Source organism: Rhinopithecus bieti, unplaced genomic scaffold, assembly GCF_001698545.2.
Source record: "Rhinopithecus bieti isolate Rb0 unplaced genomic scaffold, ASM169854v2 scaffold_61931, whole genome shotgun sequence".
Classification (NCBI taxonomy): Eukaryota; Metazoa; Chordata; class Mammalia; order Primates; family Cercopithecidae; genus Rhinopithecus; species Rhinopithecus bieti.
This window is the reverse complement of record NW_016823461.1, coordinates 107,214-114,779: the sequence shown is the minus strand read 5'-3', so window position 1 is coordinate 114,779 and position 7,566 is coordinate 107,214.

Here is a 7,566-nt window from a genome sequence, read left to right as displayed (position 1 = left end):
AAATATATAATATTTTATATTATGGGATGCAATGTGATGTTTGATCTATGTGTACATTGTAGAGAGAGTCTATCAAGCTAATTAGCATATGAATCACCTTCCAACTTTTTTTGGGGTGAGAACATAAAATATTTACTTTTAGCAATTTTAAACACATAATACATTATTAACTGTGTTCACTATGCAGTATGAGAGATCATTAAAACCTATTCCTCTAGTCTAACTGAAGATCAACTTCTTTCCCTTCCCATCCCTCCCATACACTCTCAATCAGCTTATGGAATCATCTTTCTATTATCTCTTCTTATGAAACCAATTTTTAAAAAATTCATCCTTAAATATATTAAAACGAACAGTTAAATGTATGAGGATAAATAACTAAAATATTACACGTATTTTAAGTTATCCTCTGAAAATTCTAGAATTCTACTTCAATACCCTTATTTTTTTTGATAAAGGAAGTTGTAAAGACTTTTTTTTTGAGACGGGGTCTCGCTCTGCCACCCAGGCTGGAGTGCAGTGGCGCTATCTCGGCTCACTGCAAGCTCCGCCTGCCCAGTTCACGCCATTCACCTGCCTCAGCCTCCTGAGTAGCTGGGACGACAGGCGCCTGCCACCACACCCATCTAATTTTTTCTATTTTTTAGTTGAGACGGGGTTTCACCGTGTTAGCCAGGATGGTCTCGATCTCCTGACCTCGTGATCTGCCCGCCTCGACCTCCCAAAGTGCTGGGATTACAGGCATGAGCCACTGCGCCCGGCCCAGGAAATTGTAAAGACTTTGCAAGAAATCGAGTACCTATACTTAGGCTGCTAGACTCCAGGTCGAATTTTTCTCCAAGGGGTTACTATGGCTTCAGGGAAGCTATTTATAATCACCATCTCCAGAACTTCTCCCACTTTTGCATCACCACGTAGTGGAATAAGAATAGTTTTGGCAGCAATAAAAAAGTAATGCCATATCAAATTAGTGAAGCCTTCAGAAAAATTATGAATATTACAGAGTTACACTTACATTAGAACTAAAATTTATTTATTGAAATTCACATTACCATAATTATTTATGCCTGATTGAATGTTAATACTACAATTTTGAATTGATATACTGGTATTAATTTCCAGTCCTATCTTTCTGTTCAAGAAAAGAATGTGAGGAGAAGTAAATTAGTGCCTCAAATTTGCCTACTTCATCCCCAACAGAGGAGACCATGACTGTATTAATAATGGAGCCTGGGCCCAGACAACTGGTTACGAGAAGGTCATTCTGACTTCAGAACATAGGAGAGGTGGATACTGTACACCACAGAGTCCAGGATAACTAGCAGTGAAGGATTCAAATGCCTGCCCAAATCTCCTATACAACCAGAGAGACCCAAGTCCCCAAAGAAAAGAAGGGATGATGAAATGGTCTCTGCATGACATGACTTGCCTATGAGCCCTCCCACTGCCACAAGAATGGGGGTCTTAGTGCAGTACCTTGTGTGAAGAGTAATGCTGGCCTTGATCTTAACATGGCAAGTTTGTTTAGGGAAAAATTCAACCCACCGATTGAAACTCTAACCTCAACCAAATGAGGGATGGCTGGAGATGCAACCACAAAGATACTGTATCTTAGGAGGGGAATTTTTTTTGGTTATAGAAACTCATCAGGATATTATTGCTAAGATGTGCTGTTACTGGGAGAAAAGCTGGTGGAATACAAAAGAGTAGACATTCCCGCAGGGATTATTTGAGGCAATCAGTGACTAACATGACCACTTTGCTTTCTCTATGCAGGTCTCATCCATTGTGATAAATACAGTGCCAAGAGGTTGTCTTTGCTGTGGCTTTCCACCCTAGATTTTTAAATTGTGTAACAAACTCACCTTTTATTTATGTAAATAAAATGTCAGTGTTTATTGGTTATTGTTATATTGTGAAATTGCAGTAAATCTAAAATTGTAATTTCTTAGATTCCTAGAATTTCTAAATCTGTAGATTTTTAGAATTCTCCAGAGGTGACAAAGGTTTATTATCTAAGCTACCAGAGCTATGTACTTTTGGAAATAAGAGTGTCTCCATCTCCATGGCCTTACAAATCAGGTGTGACCCAGGCATGTCTCTCAGACTGGAAATGGTAACTAATCAGAAGGAACCATTGTCCTAGAATGGGGCAAGTGTATAATACCCAGAGAGACCACTGGTGCCATAGCACATAATATATTCACTCAATCCTTCATAGCCATTTTATTGGTTTTTTTTTTCTGTTTTATTTATTTATTTATGTTTTAGAGATCATAGTGTGTGCAACACCTATGTCCAGGTTCCATGGTAAAAGTCAGCGTGAAGAAATCAGTAGCTATTAGATCATAAAAAGGTGAGGCATAATCATATCTGTCTTTGGGAAGCTGACTGTGGCTACAGGTAAATAAAAAAGTTATAATTTTAGTTTTATTATTAATATCACCATGATCATCATGATAAAAAGTTAATAATTTACTGGGAACTTATTTGGTTTGTCATTTTCTAAGGAATTTATGTTAATTTACTCATTATAAGAAATGTATAAAATAGATTTCATTATAGCTCTTAATTTATTGTTTGGGAATGTAAGGCATAGAGAGGTAACTTATCCTCAAAACAAAGCTATTAACTTATGGACCTGAGAGTAGAACCCAGGCTGTCTCATGCCAGAACCTATTATCCCATGTTGCAAGGCACAAATAGGAAAACAGAGAGAACTAGTTAGAAGTTATTGCAGGGTATGAAATAATAGTGGTTAGAAATTTGAGTAGTTTAGTTTCTAAGTTTAGTTTTTATTTTAATATTTTAAGTATAGCAAGCATATATAAAAGTACACAAATTATACATGCACAGCCGAATTAACTTTTGGGAGGTGAACACACCCATGTAACAGCTAATAAGATAGGAAATTAAAGAGTAAACAAATGTTCACTCTTTACATTCCCTTGCCTCCAAAGTTAATAATTATCCTGATATAATTCATTTCTATCATGACTGACTCATGTCCCTTTTTTCAAAAGTGTGTATACATTGAATTATACTGTGTTGCTTATGTCTGACTTTATTGAATACTATGTTTGTGAATTGCATTCATGCTAGTGTATGACTGTAGTTGATTTTTCATTGCTGAATGTCATTCTATTTTATGTATATACCACAGTATATTTATTGACTCCACAGTTGACAGATATTTGAGTCCTTTCTAGCTTTTGGCTATAATATACATTGCTGCTGTGAAGATTCTTATACATTTTTGCATATATATTCTGTAAATCGCTAGGTCATAAAATATGCATGTGTTCAACTTTAACATACACTGCCAACCTGTTTACCTCCCCACTATAATTTAATGTCATTTGGTCAACCTATAATATGATAGATGTTTTCTCTTATAGCAGTCTGCATGTGCCCAGATTTTGAACTTATCCTTTGTATATTTACATTTAGTTCTGTATTATTACATTTAATTCTTGGACCTGTGAAGATAGTTATTATTATTCTAATTTGTAGTTGAAGAAATTGCACTCCAGTAAGTTTAAATTGCTCCTGGTTACATCCCAGAAAACAATAATAAATGAAAATACTTTTGCCCCTACTTCACTGGGAATTGTATAAGGAGAACTGTTACTCTTCTAGTGGGAAGCCAGCTGGCCTCAATAGGAACAGAATGAGAGAAATGCAAGACATCTAATAATCCAACAGTCCCACACCTCACTAAATGTACTTTTTCCTTTTCCCCATGGAGTGAAGGCTATCTAAAGTTGCTTTAAGTGCACAAACTAATATGGTAGAGAAATATAAAGCCTAATCCTGCCATCCAGAAAGAGGAAGTGGATGAGGAAAAGGGAAGGGAAAAAGGAGCAGAATCTGCTAAGCCTGACCTAATGCCCTCTGTTTCTCCCACTTGCTCTGCAGGATGGCTTAGCAGCTCCCAGCTCAGGGTCTATCAGAAGCTGAGAAGGTCGGGTCTCTGATGCATTTTATTCCTTCACTAACACAGCAAATCCAGCTTTACTTCTACCTTCTCCTCTATGCACTCTCTTGGGGCACTTCCTAATCTCGTTAGTACCTTCTGAATTAGTTTTCAAGATAGGACTTGAGTTCCTCTCAGGATCAGAAAATAATAATAACAATTCATATTGTCTGGGCCAAACACAGTGGCTCACGCCTGTAATCCCCCCCGAGGCTGGAGCGGGAACCACTGGAGCTCAGGAGTTGGAGACCAGCTTGGGCAACACGGAGAAACCCCGTCTCTACAAAAAATTTTTTAAAAGTAGCTGAATATGATGGTACCTGCCTGTAGTCCCAGCTGCTTGGGAGACTAAGGTGGAAGGATATCTTGAGCCAAGGAGGGGGAGATTGCAGTGAGCAAAGTTTGCACCACTGCACTCCAGCCTGGGAAACACAGCAAGATCCTGTCTCAAAAAAAAAAAAAAAAAAAAAAAAAAAAAAAAAAGAGAGAGAGAGAGAGAAATTAACAATTCAGATTGTTGGAAGTAACTGAACGTCTTTAACAAATGGGAGCCACGGGACTAAATTGTTCACATTATTTTGAGGGCAAAAATTACATTGTCATTTTTTACCTCCAACATATGTACAGTTTTTATATTTACTATATAGGAACACAATAAATGCTTGTTGCATAAAACCAAATCACAAAGAAGGACAGAGAATCATTAAATTACTTTCATAAGGCACATAAATCAACATTTTGATAGACTTAAAAATGAGCTGATTATAACTCTATAAAAAGACGTGTGAATAATAGGTGGAAAGAGGAGCAAGGAAGAATAAAACTGGAGGAAAGAACTGCTAAAGACTCATGATGGTTTGTTACATAGCTAAACACATGTCACGGGTTTGTCATACAGATTATTTTATCTCCCAGTACTCAATAGTTACTTTTTCTGCTCTTCTCCCCCTTCCCACCCTCTAAACTCAAGTAGGCTGCAGTGTCTTTTGTTCCCATTGTGTGTGCATGTGCTGTCATCATTTAGCTCCTACTTACAGGTGATAATATGTAGTATTTGGTTTTCTGTTCTTACATTAGTTTGTTAAGGATAATGGTGTCCGGCTCCATCCATGTTCCTGCAAAGGACATGATCTCACTCTTTTTTTATGGCCACATAGTATTCCACGGTGTATATGTACATTTTCTTTATCAGTATACAACTGATGGACCTTCAGGTTGATTCTGTGTCTTTGCTATTGTGATTATGCTGCAATGGGCACATGCGTGCATGTGTGTCTGTGATAGAATGATTTATATTCCTTTAGGTATATATCCAGTAATAGGATTGTTGAGTTAAATGGTATTTCTGTTTTTAGGTCTTTAGGGAATTGCCACATTGCTTTCCACAATGGTTGAAGTAATTTGTATTCCTACCAATGGTATATAAGCATTCCCTTTTCTCCAAAACCTTACCAGCATCTGTTATTTTTTGACTTTTTAACTACAGATATTTTAAGTGATGTGAGATGGTATCTCATTGTGGTTTTGATTGGCATTTCTCTAATGATCAGTGACATTGAGCTTTTTTCATATGCTTGGTGGGCATGTATGTCTTCTTTTGAATGGTGTCTGTTCATGTCCTTTACCCAGTTTTTTGTGGCATTGTTTGTTTTGTTCTTGTAGATTCATTTAAGTTCCTTACAGATTCCGAATATTAGACCTTTGTTGGATGCATAGTTTGCAAAAATTTTCTCCCATTCTATAGGTTGTTTGTTTACTCTGTTGATAGTTTCTTTTGCTGCGCAGAAACTTTTTAGTTCAATTAGATCCTATTTGTCAATTTTTTCTTTTGCTGCAATGGCTCTTGGCATCTTTGTCACAAAATCTTTGCCCCTGCATATGTCCTGAATGGTATTGTCTATGTCGTCTTCCAGCATTTTTATAGTTTGGGTTTTGCATTTAAGTCTTTAATCCATCTTGAGTTTATTTTTGTATATGATATAGAAAGGGGTCCGGTTTCAATCTTCTACATATGGTTAGCCAGTTATCCCAATGCCACTTGTTGAATAGGGTATATTTTCCCCATTGCTTGTTTTTATCAGCTTTGTCAAAAATCAGATGGTTATAGGTGTGGGATCTTATTTCTGGGCTCTCTATTGTGTTCCATTTGTCTATGTGTCTTTTCTCTACCAGTACCACACTGTTTTGGTTACTATAGCCCTGTGGCATGGTTTGTAATTGGGCAATGTAATACCTCCAGCTTTGTTCATTTTTATTAGGATTTCCTAGGCTATTTGGGCTTTTTTGTTGTTGTTGTTGTTCCATATGAACTTTAAAAGAGATTTTTCTGGTTCTGTGAAGAATGTCATTGGTAGTTTGATAGGAATAGCACTGAAAGTGTAAATTGCTCTAGGCAGTATGGCCATTTTAACAATATTGATTCTTTTTATCCATGAACATGGAAAGTTTTTCCATTTGTTTCTATCAGCTCTGATTTCTTTGAGCAGTGTTTTGTAATTCTCATTGTAGAGATCTTTAAACTCCTTAGTTAGATGTAACCTTAGGTATTTTATTCTTTTTGTGGCAATGCTAAATGGGATTGACTTACTGATTTGGCTCTCAGCTTAGCTGTTGTTGATGTATGGGAATGCTAGTTATTTTTGTACATTGATTTTATATCCTGAAACTTTGCTGAAGTTATCAGCTGAAGGAGCTTTTGGGCCTTGACTATGGTGTTTTCTAGATATAGAAAACAGGGATACTTTGACTTTCTGTCTTCCTATTTGGATGCCCCTTATTTCCTTCTCTTGCCTGATTGCTCTGGCCAGCACTGCCAATACCATACTGAATAGGAGTGGTGAGAGAGGGCATCCTTGTCTTGTGCCAGTTTTCAAGAAGAATGCTTCCAGGTTTTGCCCATTCTATATGATGTTGGCTGTGGGTTGGTCACAGATGGCTCATATTACTTTAAAGTTGTGTCCATAAATAGCTAGTTTGTTGAGAGGTTTTAACATGAAGTGATGTTGAATTTTATCAAAATCTTTTTTTTGCACATATTGAAATGATCATGTGGTTTCTGTTTGTAGTGCTGTATACATGATGAATCACATTTATCTATTTGTGTATGCTAAACCAACATTGCTTCTCAGGGATAAAGCCTACGTGATTGAGGTGGATTAGCTTTGTGATGTGTTGTTGGATTTGGTTTGCTAGTATTTTATTGAAAATTTTTGCGTCAATGTTCAAGGATATTGGCCTGAAGTTTTCTTTTGTTGTTGTTGTTGTGTGCCTACCAGGTTTTGGTATCAGGATGATGCTGGCCTCATAAAATGAGCTGGGATTGAATCCCTCCTCCTCTATTTTTTTGGAGTAGCTTCAGTAGGAATTTTTCCAACTCTTCTTTGTGCATCTGATAGAATTTGATTGTGAATCATATGGTCCAGGGCTTTTTTTTGTTTGATAGGCTATTTATTACTGAATCATTTTTAGAGCTCATCATTGATCTCTTCAGGACATCGATTTCTTCCTGATTCAGTCTTGGGAGGGCATAAAACAGTCCTCAGCAAATGCAAAAAAAAAAAAAAAAAAAAAAAAAAAAAAAAAAAAAAAAA